General features: G+C 35.0%; 1 long non-coding RNA gene across 1 annotated transcript; it reads left to right on the forward strand.

Annotated features, from left to right (window-relative positions):
• Positions 1–2,612: 2,612 nt before the first annotated feature.
• LOC130463919 (uncharacterized) lies at positions 2,613–4,396 on the forward strand. Its single transcript, XR_008924133.1, has 3 exons — positions 2,613–3,131; positions 3,395–3,468; positions 4,070–4,396. It is a non-coding gene; the product is annotated as an uncharacterized lncRNA (long non-coding RNA).
• Positions 4,397–21,323: the final 16,927 nt, after the last annotated feature.

The raw sequence follows: 21,323 nt of genomic DNA on the forward strand, positions 1-21,323 counted from the left end.
GATTACTTAGTTCTGTTTCTTGAACTAGAGTGACTGGATGTCAGAATCTTTTACATAGATACTTATTGGATCTCGTATCGGATTGACCATGAGAATGCTTTAAGAGATTAAAGTCATGTCATAGGTAGTTCTCATTAATGGTAATTAGAAACCGTTCCTCAGAACATGAGCAATTATGTCTGCTCGTTTGAGAATTAGTTTGCTTTGATGCTCGCTAAACATCGCACCGTAAAAGGAGGCTATAAAAGCAGTTATTGGGCGTACTATGAATCAAAGTGAGTTTTCATAGATTGCAAGAATGGATTTTCCTCCTATCTTTGATAGGATATGGTGTTGTTGTGTAACAAGGCCTCTCGGAGAGTTAGATACTGTAAAATGCATGGCCGTGCTCAGAATGGTTAAGGCTTAACCTTCTGCAAAAGTTTAACAGTTGAGCTTTGTAATCCGAGAAACACTTCTGGACCTAATAAGGATGGCTTGGATCTTACCTTATGTTCAGTAAGTAACACTAAGTGACAAAGGAATGTGAATGCATACTTGTCTGAATGACAAGTGGGAGACTGAAGGAAATATGTCCTTCACCCAAGGTGCATTAAGTCTAATACCAAGGTTCAGATTAATTGCGAACAATTAATTCAGTGAGATCAAGTGATCGGAACAGCTAGCTGGAGCAATGCTTCCGATCAGTGAGTTCTAATGAATATTAAACTCACATCTTACTCTTGACTGAACCTACAAGGTCACACCAATGACACGTAACAGATCACCGGATTAAATGAATCGGAAATTCATTTAATAGCTTTTCGGGAATTAGTTGCAAAACGTATTATACGATACGACCTTGTATCGGAATCGTATATCGTATCGCGAATATTCGTAAGCTAGGCGACATGAATAAATCGTATCGTACGACGGTGATTCGTCGTATACGAAACGATAAATAATATCCGGATCGATATTAAGTCCCGACTACGAGGAGCAGCCCACGAGCCGAGTGCGCGAAGCACTCAAGGCCCATGGGCGCTGGGCACGCAAGCAAAGCCACGACACAGCAGCGCTGGCCCATGGTTGAGCAGCTGCGTGTGTGTGCGCGCGGGGCCAAGGCAACGACACAGCAGCAGCAGCGCGGCCCACGGCCCAGCTCGCTGTCCGTGCTCGTGTGCGCTTGTGCGGGCTTGCTGGCCGGCCTTGCCCTTGTGGCTTGGTCGGTTAGTAAGGTTATGTTAATAACCTTCTAACCCTTTTCCAACACATACAATTCAGTCATACTCAAACCCTAGAGTCACAGAGAACCCTAATTCTTTCTGTACCTCCAAAGTGAGTTCTTCCCAAAAGCAAAGTATCTTGATCGATTGTCTAAGCTACGATAATCAAGACGGATCCGATCGTGTCGGTGAACCAAGTAGAGGAACGACAAGTGGAGTTCTAAGTTCGTGTTCGTTGACAATTTGTGGAAAATACGCTTCAAACGTAAGTATGCTTAATCTGTGCTTTATACATGCTTCCTGGCTTTGGGGATTGTTTTCACACATGTTATTATGTTTAACTGTATTCCCCTACAATATGCAATGTAAATAGCATTATAGCACTATTTTCTTTGAGGAAATACTTTCTTAAAAAAAAATAGACATATTGAAAAAGTATACGAAGTAGTTCGTCCCCTATCTAATTAGATAGTTTTCAGGTAAATAAACTCCAATGAGTATCACATTTCACTTTCAAGCAACAACCCTTAAAGGCCTCCTATTAAAGGCATAGAAACTAAACCATCTTAAGAAGTGATACTCGCATTTGGTTTAATGATCAACTAAAGGCAGAATCATGTAAAAACCTTTAATGAAGCTAATGCTAGATAAAGGGGCTCCTATCACAACATTACTAAATACATAAAATTCAGAGGGGATATAATGTATACACCAAAAACCATAACGACCAATACCCTGCAACAACTCTATAATTAGCAAAGCTAACAGATCAACTATAGTTAATGTTTTATTATTTTAAATCCAAGATAATGGGTTATTTGTAACCAGAACTTTGAGAGCTTAAAAAAATAACTAGAAATAGTCTTCTAGATGTTCCAATCTCAGCATCCTTCTAGGTCTGAACAACATTGAAGGAAGATGATTCATCCAAAAGTTCAGATCGAACTCGTGGTTCCACGTATATGTTTTACTTCTTATGTTCTTTGCAAAAATTAATGTATACATATCGTGTTACTTGAAACTATAGTAGATTTTGACGTTGATGGCACGACCAACTTGATTAAGGATTTAGATAAAATACACGAGAAATAACTATAAGACATCAAAGTACAGTTGCAAATAATGTTATATTTTTAATAAAAATATTGTGTATGTAATACCCAGATTTTTAGACTTGATTAATTATGCTAATTATTTTAATTAGACTTTTTAATTAAGCCTTAACCTGATTAATGAATATTTTATTTTGAAAATTTTAAATGTTTTAATGATAAATATTATTTTCAAATTTTGTGATTAATTAAGGAATTACTTTAATTTTATTTAGATATTTGATTTTTCAGCAAAAAAGAGAATTAAAAATCTGAAATTGTCTAATTACCAAAATTCCCCTATTTGAGTAAAAGGACCAACAAACATTTTCTGCTATTCTTCTTCACCGTGTCACCTCCTCCATGAGAGTCAACCATGAGCTTTTGATGTGTCTTCACCATTTTTCATTCAACTCCTTAATTCATCAAACCTACTTACCTAAAACTAGACTAGCTAATCCTAATCACCAATGTATTAACTCAAATCTCCTACACTTGTCTCTGCAAACAAGCTGACTTGTACCCTCAATGGAGCACCCAAGCTTCTATAAATAGCTGTTAATTCATCCCCAAATGCAATACAAATCAGATTACCTTCAATTCACAATTAAAAATCATAAGTTCTTAATTTTTCTGTTCAAACAACTGAGACCACCGCCGGAAACCACCGCGAGCAACCATCACCAAAGTTGCCGCCGGCGACCTGCCACCACCCACCTTCGCCTAGTAATCCGGCCAACTCTTGTGTGTGGGTCCCGACCAGAAGCCGTACACCCCGCTAGCGGTCGATTTCTTTTTCTCTCTTCTCTGTTCTTCGGCTTCGGCTTTGCCAACAGTAAGTACCCTCTTACTGAAACTCCAAATCTCGTAACTTGTTTTGGTGAAGTTAGATGGGCTTGGGTTTTCATTAAAAATTCCCTTAGCATTTAATTTTAAAGTTGACTTTCAAAATGAAATTACCAATATTATGTACTATTTAAAAGCAAATTTGCATATTATTATTCTTTTAAAAATGAAACGTGTTTAAATTATTATTATTATTGTTATTATTATTTACTAAACGAAAGTAATAAGTTAACCGTACATATTTTCATAAAGATCTCGACCCTCGGAGCTCAAGAAGGACGATAATCAAGACTAGAGGAAAAGCCTAAGTCAATCACGAATTTGAGGTAACGGCTATTGCTAGTACCCGCAAGTCCCTTTTAAATGAGATTATAAAATTACGACGTTACATTTTAATCATTTTTATCGTATTTTATGATTTGCGGGAAAGAAATATGTTTCGAGTAAACTATTTCATATTTATATGATATTTATGAGAACCTTGAAACAGTTACGTTTTATTGATCAGCTGATCTCAAGAGTTATTTTTACTTCAACTGAAGTACAGAAGTTGAGAATTATAAAACTCATTAAAACATGATAAATAAAAGTGAAAGACCTAGTTTTGTTGGCAGTATCAGTTCACAGGTTACAATTCACAGTTTACAGTTTCGGTCATGCATGTACCCAGGGGCACAAGCCCACAGTTGAGCACAGACTCTTATGGACACCGGTCCATCGTGAAAGACGTTCCACCAGTTTATACTTGCCAACAACTAGTATGTTAATAAATAAAAGTTTACTAATAAACTAATATGATGTTTTATTAAATGTTTTATGATATTCTATTCTCCCTGTTTTAGTAACTAAAATGAGTTGAAATGATTTTACGTAACTAGAATAGTACGTTACTGAGTCTTCGGCTCACCGTTTTGTTTTATGTTTTAGGTGCCGACCGGGACGGTGGATGCGATTAGTGGCAAGGATTTCGTCTTATTAGGGCTCACCTAGTTTAAGCTTAATTTGTACTAAGTTCAAGTAAGAATATTCTATTAAGTTATGTAAGTCACTTTTGAATATTAATATAGAACATAGTTATATTAGTTGTATAAAAGTATTATGAGGATAATAGCCTTGTAATTCCCAAGAGGGAGTTACGGCGGTAATGCCTCGACCGAATTAGGGCAACTCCGCTGCTTAATTACTTGAGTTAGAGGTCGGGGCGTTACAGTGTACCTGACCAGTTCCGAGCATAGAAGTTTAACATAATCTGAATTTGGCTTGGTCAATACAAGAACAGTCTGGTGATTACTATCCCACTTGAGGAATATCAGAACTTAGACATGTACCCACGTCTGATATGGGTTTCCGAGTCCGGGTAACATAAGAACTGAAATAAGCATATTCCTTCTTTCCTTAAAAATAGACAACTAATTAAACGTAGATTCACGCATTACGACATCGTGTTGACACAAAAAGATTAGTTTTGGTTTCTTAGATCAAACCCGTGGATGGACCATTGATCCTCCAGCTACCAATGAATACGCAGTGCTTCCAGACGTGGTGGACGAAATTAATCCATCTGCTTGAACACGTCACAAAATTGTTATCACAGTAGCACCTACATTTGTGAGGTATGAGGATATCCCTCGATCAATAGTAACCTCGTTCAAAACGAGTATTGGCTCCTCTGCATAGAACTCATGCTTATTGTCTCTCGAATTACATAGCACTGCAACCTGTGTCGTAATTTGATACTGGCAGGATTAAAAAAAATTGACAAGATTTCAAATATATAAGTATTAGAAGAAAATACTGAATCAAACCTCAATTTTCAAGGGAGAGATCACAAGAGCATATCTCTCAACAACATTTCCTTGTTTGTCCACCAAAAACTTTGAAAAGTTTCATTTGATCTCATCTAATATTACTCCAGACTTCTTTGATGTTAAAAACTTGTAAAGTGGTGATGCACTCTTCCCATTGACATCTATCTGCGGAGTACACATAACCATCTTGTAAGTTGCATATACTCCATGGAGTTGTTGAGCTTCACAACAATCACAAATTAGAAGAACCTTCAGGGTCAGGCAAGGATGGGAAACGAAACAACAAATTTCTACTCTAAAAGAACAAAAGAGATCGACCAAAGGACAAAAGAAGGAAATAATCCCCTTGGTCCAAGTTTTCATTTAATGCTAAGTCTAATAAATGCGGTTCAGTATTAATTAAGCAAGTTAATTATTTAGCGAGATCAAGTGATCTGAATGTCTAGCTAGAGGATGCTTCAGTTGAAGTGGAATTAATGTTATTAATGCCACAACTTACTCTTGACTGACCCGTAGGGTCACACAAATATAGTACGTGAACGGATCAAGTATTTAGGTGAATATTATATTCAGTAAATACTCTAATTATGGATATTCGGAAATGACGGATGTTGGTTTCAGTGGGAGCTAAACAAACTGTCAAAAGGCAAATAAATAATATTTGCCAGAAATGAAGATATTACCGGAAACGGAAATATGGTTCATAACGGAAATATAAATATTACTGAAGTCGAAGACATTGGCAGAAACAGGAATATGGTTCGTATCGGAAATATTATCGGAAATAGAAATATTGCTGAAATCAGAAATATTACCAGAAACAAAAATATTGTCGGAATCAGAAATATTGTCGGAATCGGAAATATTGTCCAAATCAGAAATATTATCGGAAACGTAAATATTGATCGAATCGGAAAAACAAATTGGAAGCTCGACGAGCGACAGGCTAGCGCATGGGCCAGCCCATCGCTCGACGAGCCAACCCGCAAGTGCATGACAGCACGCTAGACAGCAAGGCCCAGTGCACAACAATGCACGCCAAGCCATAAGGCCCAGCGCACAAGGCAGCGCGCACCTGGAGCCAACATTGTTTTGGGACAGCGCACAAAGCAAGCCTCAAGGCTTTGCTTGTGCAACAAGGTGGCCGACTGCTCTAGGGTTTTGGTGGTTTTGGGAATTTTCCCAAAACTGCCTAATTCATTCTAGGGTTTTTCCTATTTCCTATAAATACATGGCATATGGTCATGAATTAAAACACAAAATTCAATACACTTTGTGAAGGAAATAATGCCCTTGGTCCAAGTATGCAGTTAATGCTAAGTCTAATAAATGCGGTTCAGTATTAATTATACAAGTTAGTAATTCAGTGAGATCAAGTGAACTGTATGCCTAGTTAGAGGCCGCTTCAGTTCAAGTGGAATTAATAATATTAATCCACGGCTTACTCTTGACTGAACCCGTAGGGTCACACAAATAGTACGTGAACGGATCAAGTATTTAAAGGAATTAAATACTCCATTTATGGATATTCGGAATCGACGGATCTCGGTTCCAGTGGGAGCTGAAATCGTCAAAGATAAATTATGAATACTCTGGAAACAGTGATATTGCCGGAAACGGAAATATGGATCGTATCGGAAATATAAATATTATCCAAATCGTAGATGTTGCCGGAGACGGAAACATGGTACGTATCGGAAAATATTATCGGAAATGGAAATATTGCCGGAATCGGAAATATTGCCGGAAACGGAAATATTGTCAGAATCGGAAATATTATCGGAATCGGAATTATTAAATATTTGTTCGAAACGGAAATATTGTCAGAATCGGAATTATCGGAATCGGAGCTTCTGGTAAGATCATCTAGTTGAAACAAAACATTCAACATAAATTAAATGGTAAGAACTTTGTTTGAGTGACATTGGACATGTCTAAACAAAGTATAAAAGTCAACACTAAAGAATTCAATTCTTAAGACTATAAGAAAGGGTACAAGAAATAGGAAAACAAGGAACAAATGAAAGGAATTTACGATTCCGTTTCTACCTATAAGTTTATGTTTAAAGAGAAGTGACCTAGCAATAAAACTTCCTTGGTATCATATACCGCTTGAGGTTCTTACTTCGGTAATAACTCAAACAATGGAAGCTTGGCTACACATATGGCCTACAACTGGGAAATGAAGCATGGCAATGCTACATTAGTTGTAGGGTCATCTAGTTTGTTTTAAGTCCTTTCAAAGGCTGGAAATTAATGGCTATTTCGTTCCATAATCAGCATACCTAAATTTCTGTTTTCAAACACAGAAAGACTCACATTCAGAAGAACAAACACAATGTTTGTTTGTTTGTTTATTTGAATGAAATGGTAGTTTATGGGTTGAGTCAATATGCTTGATTAAAACAAACAACTCTTTAACAATAAGAACTTTACTAGGTTCAAATCAATCTCTTGATTTGAGTTCCACTAATCTTTGGCATTGTTGCTTAGACCATGTCAACAAGTTAACATTCAAAAGCTCTATTTAATTTAATGGAATTTTGAAAGTTGATTGATTTCTAGATCAATTCAAGACAAGCAAGTCTTACTTGTTGAAAGTAACAAAGGATATGAACTATTTTTATAACGCCTAGACAATAGAGTTCAAAGCTAAAGAAAGATTTTATGACTTTATTATTTCACATGGACTTGAGTAAATAGAGGTTTATTTACTCAAATGTGATATAAGTTTGAATCTGTTTGGCTAGTTCAAAGATTCAGAAGTATAAAACCCACTTGGCAAGAAATCATAAAGATCTAGGTTAGATCATGTTGATGATTACTTAAGTCAAGAATGATCATCAATGATTGTGTGTTGTAATTTCACGATCTAGCTCCATAAGATATGGAAATATCTACGTTGGAATGATCGAAGTCAATTAGTACTTGATTCGATCAATGATGAATCATAAAGACTTTTCCTATAATTTCTAAAAATGCTCAACTAGCACCAAACTAAACCAAATTCGTCAAGCTATTGAAAAGTAATTTCAGAATATCTTTTCAATAATATATATATCTAAAGAGTTGCAAAACTCAGTGGGAGCGTAGTGTTTGTTATTCGACAAACTAAGGCCCTAGTATAGATATTTGTTTCATTGTGATTTATTCAAATGAGACACAAGGGTATTGTTTCTACCACGAATTTTTGAGAACATAATGTTTGTTTGCTCGAAATAGTGTCCTTTTGGAGATTCGTTTCCAAAATGTCAAGTGGGAGAAAATAGACCGGCCTCGAAAGTATTCGAGGCGAACAACAAACATAAACGGACATTCCGGAGGCTTTTCGAAGCTCTTTAGAAAATCCAAACACGTATTCTTTAAGGACTTTAGAAGTGGATTTAAAGAATAGACATCTCTTAGAAGACTTTATAAGTGCTTCAAGGAGAACAGAATATTCAAAGGACTCTCAAAGTTCCTGTTGATATTCTATTGTTTGATGTTCTATACCCAAGTAGGCATAGAGTTCAAGTCACTGAAACTATGAGATTCTTCTACTAGATAGTGAAGAAACATGTAGTTCAGGTCACTGAAGCTATGAGATTCTCCTATTAGATAGTGAAGAAACCTACAACTTGCAGTCAAACTATTATCATGTAGATTAATGAGGTTGTGACCTATAAGAAAGTTATGACGAAACCCAAATTCCCTAAAATAGTTAGAGGCCATATATAGACTTATTGTTTAATTGGTTAAAGGCCATAAAAACATACTCAATGTTCTGATGACAAAATTGAAGTTTTGTAGATTTGCAAGAATGATTTACATATATTGGTTGCAAATTGGTTTTAAGGATAAAAACCATCAAACATGGAATTGTGTTCACACACAAATCTAGATTAGTTGCTAAAGGTTACAAGCAAATTCATGGCATGGATTGTGTTGAAGCCTCATGCATAATCTTAATGCTCAAGTATATAAATCAAGCAATGATTGCATATTGGTACATATGGCAATTGGATGACAAAACATATTCCTCAATCAAATGTTGGAAGAAACTATGTACATGGCATGTCATAGGATTTGTGGATCCAAATAAATACTTGAAAAGGAAAGCTAGCTTATGAAATCTAAGTACAGATTTAAGCAAGAAATTGGGAATTGGAATTGTATTTTTGTGAAGCTAATAAGTATTTTAGTTTCATAAAATGTACATGATTCTTATAGATATATAAGAAGTTTAGTGGGAGTACATAAAACTTAATTGGTCTGATGTGTATCACACACATATCTCTCTATTATGAAATAACATTCAAATGCTAATGACTTAGATTTGAAATTATTCATCAATGATGGACCAAGGCGAAACTTAGTACATACTGGGTACTAAGATCTATTTACAAAGATCTTAGAATATTGTTTTTGATTAAGTAATGGCATTTCCTAAATCAAACACGAAAGACTCCATTGGAGATATTCGACCCATGTGAATAAATCTAAGTAATGAATGTTTGAACTATGTATAAGCATTTAATAAGTTAAACATCAAAGGATCTAAGTGAGATTCTTCACCTAAATTATATGTCAAAGAATTTAGCAGGATTTAGTATCTACTGAAACTAGATAAGCTAAAGTTACATGAATAGAATTCAATTGCGAATTATTTTGCAAAATAATTTATCATGTATGATATAATATGAGGATCGCCAAAAATGTATCGTATGGCTTTAGGCATGAAGAACATATACCAATCTCTATTGGTCTAAGTAAAGATCAACTAGATTGACATCAAGAAAAACTTATGGTACTTGAAGAGGTACATAGGATTAGTTCTTGATTCAAGGAAATAAAGATATGCTAAATATTGATGCTACACGCATAAACACTGGCAAAGGATCAAGAAAGATCCCTTTGTATTTAAACATTGGCAAGAACGAGCTATATGCATCGTGTTTTGAAATGGCAACATGGATTAAAGACCATGAGTTGTTGAGTGGGAAATTAAATATTAATTTCTATGTTCTAAGATATAGTTGGAAAGTCTTCTGCATATCTGTGAACTGCTTGGATAAGTAAAATCCAAACAAAGCATCATTAGCAACCTATACAGTTGAAGTAAAAGTACTTATTGCCTAAGAAGAAATAAAATAGGGTTGTTTATGTTAAAGAGTTCTTCATTGAACTTGGGTGGATCACATGTCTGCTGACTGGATGGTTCTTCATTGCAAAATGCGTAGAACCACTATTGTAGCAAGAAATACTAGATCACAAAATAAACATACTCAAAAGTTCTTATCAACCTATCTCAAAGAACATTCGATGAAAAAGATATTAAGATTGGCAAAGCATGATAACTAAACCTATGCAACAAGTGAGAAGCAACACTCACATTGTAGCACTGGAAATCAAGCATAGCTTTGAATTCCATGAACTGTTTTAAAAGATGGGTTAAAAGCCCATGGTTTTAAAACATTGGGGTTGAACATTTATCATATATGAAATGTATTTTCATATTCCATTTAATCCTAGTTTAGTATTAAATGATGAGTCCTTCCAATTTTACAATATATTCAAGGTAGACTGTCAAGACCAGTCCTGTGACTAAGAAATGTCTATCAAGTGAACTTGAATGTCAAAAGTTGAAAAAGGTTCCTAGTCGGAGTTTTCTATAAAGGTGGACGCATAGAAAATGCTAGATGGCTAGAATGCAAGATGACTAGTAGTTCTGTTTCTTGAACTACGTAGACATGACAATGTCGCAATCATTTGCACAGATACTTACTTTGGGAAGACTAGTATCGGACGGACCTATGAAACTTTACTGTAAGAGATGAAAATCTGTCATAAGTAAATTTCATTAAAATTATTAGACACTAATCCTCAATACCTGAGTGATTTGAGATTACTTGTTTGAGAACTGCTTACTTTGACGTTGTCAACCGTCGCACCGTAAAAGGAGGCTATAAAGGCAATGCTCGGGTAATCACCTATCAAACGAAGTCTGATCTCAAGATCGCAAGATGGGGATTGTCCTCCCATAAATCGGGATGAGATGCTGAAAGTTGTACAAGGCCACTCGGAGAGCTAGAAACTGTAAAATGCATGGTCGTGCTCAGATGAATCATAGGCTATGATTATCTGTTAATTTGATCAGTTGAACTCTGAAATCGAGAAACACCTCTGGACATAATAAGGATGACAACTCTTACCTTATGTTCAAGAGCAAGCATCAAGCGACAAAGGAATTAGGAAATGCACACTTGTCCCTAAGGACAAGTGGGAGACTGAAGGAAATAATGCCCTTGGTCCAAGTATGCATTTAATGCTAAGTCTAATAAATAAGTTTCAGTATTAATTATACAAGTTAATAATTCCGTGAGATCAAGTGAACTATATGCCTAGCTAGAGGCCGCTTCAGTTCAAGTGGAATTAATAATATTAACCCACGGCTTACTCTTGATTGAACCCGTAGGGTCACACCAATAGTACGTGAAAAGATCAAGTATTTAAAGGAATTAAATACTCCATTTATGGATATTCAGAATCGACGGATCTCAGTTCCAGTGGGAGCTGAAATCGTCAAAGGAAAATTATGAATACTCCGGAAACAATGATATTGCCGGAAACGGAAATATAGATCGTATCGGAAATATAAATATTATCCAAGTCGTAGATGTTGCCGGAAACGGTAACATGGTACGTATCGGAAAATATTACCGGAAATGGAAATATTGTCTGAATCGGAAATATTACCGGACACGGAAATATTATCAGAATCGGAAATATTATCGTAATCGGAAATATTAAATATTTGTTCGAAACGGAAATTAATTTCGGAATCGGAAATATTAAATATTGTTCGAATCGGAAATGAACTCCGGAATCGGAAAATTGAACGAAAGCGCGTCGTACGAAATAAACATCGGACGAGCTTGCTTGACCCAAGGCCCAGCACGAAGCCAGGCCCGCGCCTAGCAAGCCCAGCGCGCAAGGCAACGCATCATCAGCCAAGGCACGCAAGGCCCAGCGCAAGGCCAGGCCCAGCGCGCATGGCAGCTGGCGCGCCCATGGGCTGCGAACAAGTCGTGGGCTGCGAGCAGTCGTGGGCTTCTCCGTGCGCGCGCATGGCCTGTGCCCCTTGTGGGCCGTGCGCGTGTGTGTTGAAGTTCGTGCATGCATCAAATCCTTAAGAAATTAGGATTAGATTAAAAGATTAATTTTCTAAAGTTACTAGTTTTAATTAAGGTCTAATTCTAATAGAATTAGATTACTTGAAACCTAGTAGACTTCAAATTCCATTATTCCTACCCTATAAATATGTGATGGCATTCACAGTTTATGAACACATAATTTTAAGTATTCACATAGTTTTAAGGATTAAAACTAATGTTAATTTGCCTCAAATTATTCGAATAACATAAAACCTTAGGTGCAATTCTAGTTAATTAAATCTAAGGCATATCCAAACGTGATGTGGACTATCTACGGAGGGACGACATTTGGAGTCCTAAACTTGTTCTTTTTCTGTTAGGGAGTAGCTAGGGAAGGCACGCTTCATAAGCATGTATCCTAAATTATGCTAATTGTTATGTGGCAATTAATTTGGATTCCTGGCTTTATGGTTTTTCCGCATGAAATATATATGATTTATATGTATCATAACCTTACACTTTGCCTATCATCTAAAACTGAGATGCCGAAATCATAAACCTTATTTTATATCCTAGCCGGTACAATCTAAAGCGGATTCGAACGAGCTGTGAACTTTCTATGGAGGGGTGACGTTTGGCGTTCTAACTTGTTCTTGTTTGGTTTGGGAGAATCTAGGGAAGGCACACATCACAAAGCGTGCTCACTAAATTATGCTAAATGATTATGTGCATTTAATATGGATTTCTTCCATTTATGGTTTATTTCGCACGACATTAGATTGTTCATAACCTAACAGTGGTATCACGAGCCTCTAATTAGTTGCATAATCATTTACATTAATATGGATTAATATTATAAATTTGCAAAGAATTAAAGGGGTGAATTAATTTGGTGTAATTTATTGCAAATTCATGCGTTTATTCAATAATATGTTCGCAGGATTTCTACAGTTTTGTCAATAATGATCGAAATCTTATGTTTTTATAGTGATTCCCGCATTAAAACAACGTTTTAAAATTGTGACAAAAAGACACTTTTTCGGCCGAACCCAGAATTCCGAAATTCGAAGCCTAACCATGACCTTTCGGAGGTTTTAGTTTTTCGAATGCATAATTATAATTTTAATGATATTAAAAATTAATTTTTGCGACTCTTGTTTAATAATCTTGAATTAATAAATGACCTACTTCATATGATTCACAGTTTTAAGATTTAACTTCGTTAATTATGCTACCTAATTTGTAATTATAATTAATTTGTTGAAATTCAACTAATTCGGAATTTATTTTGATTTTCAATTAATAATTTAATTGGGATCTAATGATTAAAAGACCACCTAAATTTGTTAAAGTTTGAATCTTTAAAACTTTATGAACCGTATTTTAATCCCTAAAGTTTGTGTAATCGGAAAATTGTTTTAATTAATGAATTTTTTGATTAATCGCCTAAATGTTTATGAATTAAATTAATATGATTTATTAATTTGTCATAAAATTTGAAAATTATAAAACTTTTAGTTTTATAAACGTTCACAAATTTACACGCACGAAGCAATGGAAAGCCTAGTGTTACCCTTAAGGGGTGTTGCAATGGTGCAGACATGCGACGACGAGCAAGGGAGCTCGTCGCCCATGTGGTGCCATGGCAGCGATCAAGGCACATGCACGCGCACATGGGCTACAGCTTGTGCGTGTGTCTGCATGTGCAAGTGAAGCGAAGGCGAGGGAGAAACGACGAGCCAGCTATCATTGGTAGCGAGCCATCGCGCGCTGGGTCGAGGCAGTGAGCCGTCGCGCGCTAGGTCGAGGCAGCGAGCGATGGCCTTGTGCCTCGCTACTGCGTTGTGCTGGTTGCCGTGCTGCGAAGAATGCTACGAACGACAGCGAGCGCTTGGGCGAGCCAGAGAGCGATGCCTCGTTGTTGTGTTGCGTTCCTTGCGTGGTTGTCGCTGCACACATTGTGGCCTTGGCGAGGGTGGGGTTCGTGCTCATAGCCTTGCCTTGGCCCATGCGCATATGCGCAATGTTTTCGGGCCGTTGTGCAATTTTATTTTTCGTTGAGCGACGAATTTAATTAATTTTAATTTTGTGCTTATAATTTTTCTCGGAATTTAATTTTATTAGTTTAATTATTATAATTAATTTTATACTAATTATTTCATAAAATTAAAACCTTGAATAAATTATAATTAATTTATTTTAATCAACTAAAACGTTTATGGGATTTAAAATAATTATATGAGCATTAAAATTTTAATTAAATATGTGGTTTTCGATTGGACTTGGAAAAACATTTTTATGTTTAAAAATTAATAAAGCATATAATTCTTGGTTTGAGTGGGAGCTTTTATTCATATTGGTTATGCTCTTGATTAGGTCCTTATTACCTTAGGATTATTAACTCGATTAGAACTAATAAGGTCAAATAATTGGTAGATTCTTGAGCCTTAATTAGTTGTTGCAATTGTTATGTGATGTATATTTTCTGCTAACTCGCTAAGTGGGTCATTCATTAATAAATGAATGCGTGAATGAAATATAGTAAATATTTTTTTTTGCAGGTTGCGGAAAGTGACTAGTATGAACCAAATAGGATAGAAAACATGGTCTGCTTACCATTAAATTTGAATCTAAAATATGGTCAAAAGCACCATGGTTTTTATTTAAATATGGTATGTGTACCATTAATTTGTTGTAAATCCTATTTGGTGAAAATTGCGCCTCCCATGGAGAAATTCAAGAACGGAGTTTCCAATCCATTTTCAAGACGGAGTTTGAAGTTGAAGCTTCAAGATGAAGTCGGGCCATACTAGATCACAAATTTTATCTTATGCATGTTTTAAGATATTTATTGATTTAAATATGTCTTGATATTATGCATGAGATTGTGGTTTTCTTATGTTGCATGATTAAGGATTTTAGTTCACTTAAAATCTAACCAATATAGTAAAAGCCTTAAGTTCCAAACTTTAAAATTTAGTTAAAAGGTGTTGTTCCAAGATAACACTTACTTTCTGACCTTTATGTCAAGTTAGTGATAGTTTTCCGCCAAAGCGAGGTGTCACTTCTTGATCTTAAAGGGGTAAGGTACACCATTAATTGTGAGTACATTTTTAGGTCGATTAGTGATAGTTTTCCAACAAAGCGAGGTGTTACTTATTGATGTTAAAAAGTTGAGGTACACAATTAATTGTGAGTACCAGTTGATTTTGGTTGAACTCTACGATATATGTAAGGATTCCTTTTATATCGTGGCAAATGGGATAGGTTTTCCTAATAAGTTCTTAGACGTACCTATCAACCAAGAGTAGTTCCTAGACTATTAGCAACGGTTTTTGCTTACCTAGAATATTTTAGAATTAAGGCAAGCCAAATCATGCCTTCCGTTCTTTAATTATTTTGAGGATCTTGGATTCATTTTATTCACACCTTCCGGAACTAAATATTTCGAATAAAATGCTCAATAACTTATTTAAATTGCATGTTGCTTTTTCAAGTTATTGCTCATGATGCATGTTTAGACTTTGCATGTTTCAATGAATGTTTTAATTATTGTTTATAATTAGATATCTTCCACTGCAATAAATCCTTTTAGAAAGGTAATAGTAAATTTCCTCGATTAGTAGTGAATCCAAGAACGATTCACGGAAATGAGAGAAAATGAGGAATTTAAAATGTATGTTTATTAGAGAGACTTTAATTTTATGGTTGTTTTCGACTAACAAAGTCGAATGGCAAACCTATTGGTGCTTGTGAATTCAAAATACAATGTAGTTTTGGAATCATGATGCATCGAGTTGAACACTCAATTTTACCAATGGTTAACAACCAAATATCTTGTCTATTTAGTTCTCGAATGAGTCTACCTTCTAGACATTCAAATAGATTGATACTCATAGAACTTTAGAAGCATCTGGTGAGGTCATCTAGTTGAAGCGAATGTTCAACATGAATGAAATGGAAAGAACTTTTACGAAATGACATAGGAAATGTCTAAAAAAAGTATAAAAGTCAAAACTTGAGAAGTCAATTCTTAAAACTACAAAAAAAGGTACAAGAAATAGGAAAACAAGAAACAAGTGAAAGGAATTTACAATTCAGTTTCTACCTATAAGTTTATGTTTAAAGAGAAGTGACCTAGCAATCAAAATTCCTTGGTATTATATATCGCTTAAGGTTCTTACTTAGGTAATAACTCAAACAATGGAAGGTAGGCTACACTAATGACCTACAATTGGGAAATGAAGCATGTCAATGCTACATTAATTGTAGGGTCCACTAGTTTGTTTAAAGTCCTTTCAAGGCTGGAACTTGATGACTATTTTGTTACATAATTGGCATACCTAAGTTTCTGTTTTAAACACAAAAGACTCAAATTAAAATTAAACAAAAACAATGTTTGTTTGTTTGTTTGTTTGAATGAAATGGTCATTTACGGATTGAGTCATTATGCTTGATTAGAACAAACAACTCTTTAACAAATAAGAACTTTACTAGGTTCAAATAAATCTCTTGATTTGAGTTCCACTAATCTTTGGCATAGTTTCATAGACCATTTCAACAAGGTAACATTCTAAAGCTCCATTTGGTGGACTTTTTGAAAGTTGAGTGATTTTTAGATCATTCTAGACAAGCTAGTCTTACTTGTTGAAAGTAACAAACGAAATGAACTATTGTTAGGACTCCTAGATAATGAAGTTCAAAGCTAAAGAAAGATTTTATGACTTTATTATTTCACCTAGATTTGAGTGAGTATGGATTTATTTACTCAATGTGATATAAGTTTGAATATGTTTGGATAGTTCAAAGTATTAGAAGTATAAAATCCACTTGGCAAGAATTCATAAAGATCAAGGTTAGATCATGATGATTATTACTTAGACCAAGAATGTCATCAATGATTGTGTGTTGTAATTTCACGATCGAGCTCCATAAGATATGTTATATCCAAATTGGAATGATCGAAGTTAATTGGTACTTGATTCGATCAATGATGAATCATAAAGATTTTTCCTATAATTTCTAAACAAAATTGTCAACTACCAGCAAACTAAACCAAATTCGTTAAAGCTATTGAAAAGTAATTCCAGATTATCTTTTCAATAATATATATCTAAGAGTTCCTAAACTCAATGGGAGATTAGTGTTTGTTTTTCAAACGAACTAAGGCCCAAGTATAGATATATGTTTCCTTGTGATTTATTCAAATGAGACACAAATGTATTATTTCTACCACAGATTTTGAGAACATAATGTTTGTTTGCTCGAAATAGTGTCCTTTTGGAGAATCATTTCCAAAATGACAAGTGGGAGAAAATAGACCTTGAAATTCTTCGAGGCGAACAACAAACATAATAGAGCATTCTGGAGGCTTTTAGAAGTTCTTTAGAAAATCCGAACACTTATTCTCTAGAGGATTTTAGAAATGGCTTTAAAGAATATATCTCTTAGAAGACTTTACAAGTGCTTCAAGGAGAATAGAATATTCAAAACACTTTCAAAGTGGCTATTGATATTCTATTGTTTGAGGTTCTATACCCATGTAGGCATAGAGTTCAGGTAATTGAAGTTGTGAGATTCTTCTATTAGATAATGAAGAAGCCTACAACTTGCAGTCAAACAATTATCATGAAGATTAATGAGTTTGTGACTAAAGCTATGACGAAACTCAGATTCCCTAAAATGGTTAGAGGCCATATATAAACTTAATGTTTTGATGACAAAATTGAAATTTTGTTGATTTGCAAGAATGGTTTATACCTATTGGTTGCAAATTGGTTTTAGGATAAAAACCATCAAACATGGAATTGTGTTTTCTCACAAAGCTAGATTAGTTGCAAAATGTTACAAGAAAATTCAAGACGTTGATTGTGTTGAAACCTTATGCATAATCAAAATGCTTAATGTCTATAAATCAAGCAATGATTGCATATTGCAATTGGATGACAAAAAGAAACTATGTACATGGCATGTCATAGGATTTGTGGATCCAAATAATGCTTGAAATGAATGCTAGCTTACGAAATCTAAGTATGGATTTAGGCAAGCAATTTGGAATTGGAATTGTATTTTAGTGAAACTAACAAGTATTTTAATTAGTTTCATAAAATTTACATGATTCTTAAGTTTAGTGGGAGTAAAATTCAATTGGTCCTATGTGTATTATACATATCTCTCTGTTGTAAAATAACATTCAAATTCTAATGACTTCGATTAGAAATTACTTATGAATGTTGGACCAGGGTGAAACTTAGTGCATAATGGATATTAAGATCTATTTACAAAAATATTAGAATATTGTTTTGAATTAAATTAAGTAATGGTATTTATTGAATCAAACATGAAAGACTCCATTGGAGATATTCGACCCATGTGAATAAATCTAAGTAATGAATGTTTGAACCGTGTATAAAAATTTACTATGTTGAATGTCAAAGAATCTGAATGAGATTCTTCACCTATATTATATATCAAAAGTTACATGAATAGAATTCAATTGAGAATTATTCTGCAAAAGAATTTATCATGTATAATATAATACGGGGATCGCCAAAAATGTATCGTACCTGTTAAGACATGACGAACATATACCAATCCCTGTTGATCTAAGTGAAGATCGACTAGATGAGATCAAGAACATCCTATTTTACGTACTAGAAAAGGTAAATAGGAATCGTTCTTGATTCAAAGAAATGAAGATATGCTAAATATTGATGCTAACGCATAAACACTGGAAAGGTGGACGCATAGAAAACGCTAGACGACTAGAATGCAAGATGACTAGTAGTTATGTTTCTTGAACTATGAAGACATGTCAATGTCACAATCATTTGCGTAGATACCTACTTGACAAGACTAGTATCGGACAAGACCTATGAAACTTTACTGTAAGAGATGAAAATATGTCATAAGTAAATTTCATTATCTTATTAGACACTAATCCTCAATACCTGAGTGATTTGAGATTACTAGCTTGTTTGAGAACTCGTTACTTTGACGCTGTCTACCGTCGCACCTTAAAAGGAGACCATAACGGCAAAGCTCGGGTAATCACCTATCAACCGAATTCTAACCTTAAGATCACAAGATTGGGATTGTCCTCTCATAAATCGGGATGAGATGCCAAAAGTTGTATAGGCCACTCGGAGAGCTAGAAACAGTAAAATGCATGGTCGTGCTCAGATGAATCATAAGCTATGATTATCTGTTTATTTGACCAGTTGAATTCTGACACCGAGGAATACTTTTGAACGTAATAAGGATGACCAGTCTTACCTTATGTTCACGAGAAGGCATCCAAAGACAAAGGAATTAGGAAATGCACACTTGTCCTTAGAGACAAGTGGGAGACTGAAGGAAAAAATGCGCTTGGTCCATGTTTGCATTTAATGCTAAGTCTAATAAATGTGGTTCTGTATTAATTAAGCAACTTAATTATTCAGTGAGATCAAGTGATCTAAATGCCTAAGTAGAGGCCTCTTTAGTTGAAGTGGAATGTTATTAATGCCAGAACTTACTTTTGACTGAACCCGTAGGGTCACACAAGTAGTACGTGAACGGATCAAGTATTTAGGTGAATATTATATTCAGTAAATACTCTAATTATGTATATTCGGAAATGACGGATGCTGGTTTCAGTGGAGCTAAACAAACATTCAAACAAGAAAGAAAGAATATTTTTCTGAAATGAAGATATTAACAGAGATGGAAATATGGTTCATAACGGAAATATTAATATTATCGAAGTCGAAGATATTGCCGGAAACGGAAATATGGTTCGTATCGAAAATATTATCGGAAATAGAAACATTGCTGGAATCAAAAATATTACATGAAAAGGAAATATTATCGGTATCAGAAATATTGTCGAAATCGGCAATATTGTCGGAATCGGAAATATTATCGGAAACATAAATAGTGTTCGAATCGGAAATAAATTCCGAAAAGGCCAACGCATGGGCCAGCCCATCGCTCGACAAGCCAACCCGCAAGTGCATCACAGCACGTCAGGCAGCAAGGCCTAACACACAACAATGCACGCCAAGCCAAAAGGCCCAGTGACAGGCTAAATCGCACTCCTATCAAAGATAAACCTAACTTTCACCAACTAATAATATAGCAAGGGAAGTAGGGATCGTATCCACAGGGAAACAATGTTCTTTCTACTACTAATCGACAAGTCTAGACTATTGGTAACAAGAGGTTAAGTTTGGTTTGTAAATTAAAGCTAAGGCAATAATCTGATTGGAAAATATCAATATAAAGGGAATCTAGGGCAACAGTTCACCACAAATGTAGACCGGGATTTGACAACGGAAAACAACAATTAATCAACAATCATAACTATGAAAACATGCATCTCTCGAATCTTATGAATTCCTTAGGAAAATATAACTAGCAGGCTCTCGCTATGTACTAGAAACAATTCCTATCTAATAGCCACAGACCGAAAACATCAGATTTATACCTCTCGGCGCATAATCTAAGGTTAATCAAACTCAAATCAAAATAGTCCGGCCGAACAGAATTGACGAGCAATTATGATAAGCTATAGAAATCACAATCAATTAATCAATAATCAAGTCCATAATTAATCCCAATCATTCATTCATGGTCCCCTAAACCCTAGAAATTAAACTACTCACTCATATTAACAATAAACAAAGCAATTAATATTATTGCAAACATGATCAAAAGCAAATAATAAAACAAAGTAATAATCAATACCTAAATGAAGAACAATGAATAATGAAAGCTTGAAATTTTGAGATTAAATAAAACTAAGTGTTGCAACCAATTGAGAGAATAAACTAAGCTAATTAAGGGAAATAAACTAAGTGTTTGAAACTAGAAAATAAGATGCTGGAAATAAGATGTCCTACTAAATAATAAGGGTTTGGTATTTATAGTTTGCCCAAAGAGAAAACAGGAAATAAACTAAAATCCACGCTCCAGGGGTTGTCTTCCCAATCGGGCAAAGATTCGCCCGATCGGGCGATCTGCTCCTCAAACTGCACGATCCCGTATCTTAAAAGCATTATATCTCCTTCGTTATAAGTCGGAATTAGACAGGTGACCACTTGTTGGAAAGCTCTTGAAGTCTTGAATCCAATCCAATTTTAATCTCTGAATTTAGAGTTGTATAACTTGAGTTATGATCAAAAGAGTAGACGAGTGTCGGTTTTCTACGTCTTTCACTATTCGCTTTGCTCGAAAACTCTTCCAACTCAAAGTTTGTGC

The sequence above is a fragment of the Spinacia oleracea genome, chromosome 6 (assembly GCF_020520425.1).
Source record: "Spinacia oleracea cultivar Varoflay chromosome 6, BTI_SOV_V1, whole genome shotgun sequence".
NCBI classification, from domain to species: Eukaryota; Viridiplantae; Streptophyta; class Magnoliopsida; order Caryophyllales; family Amaranthaceae; genus Spinacia; species Spinacia oleracea.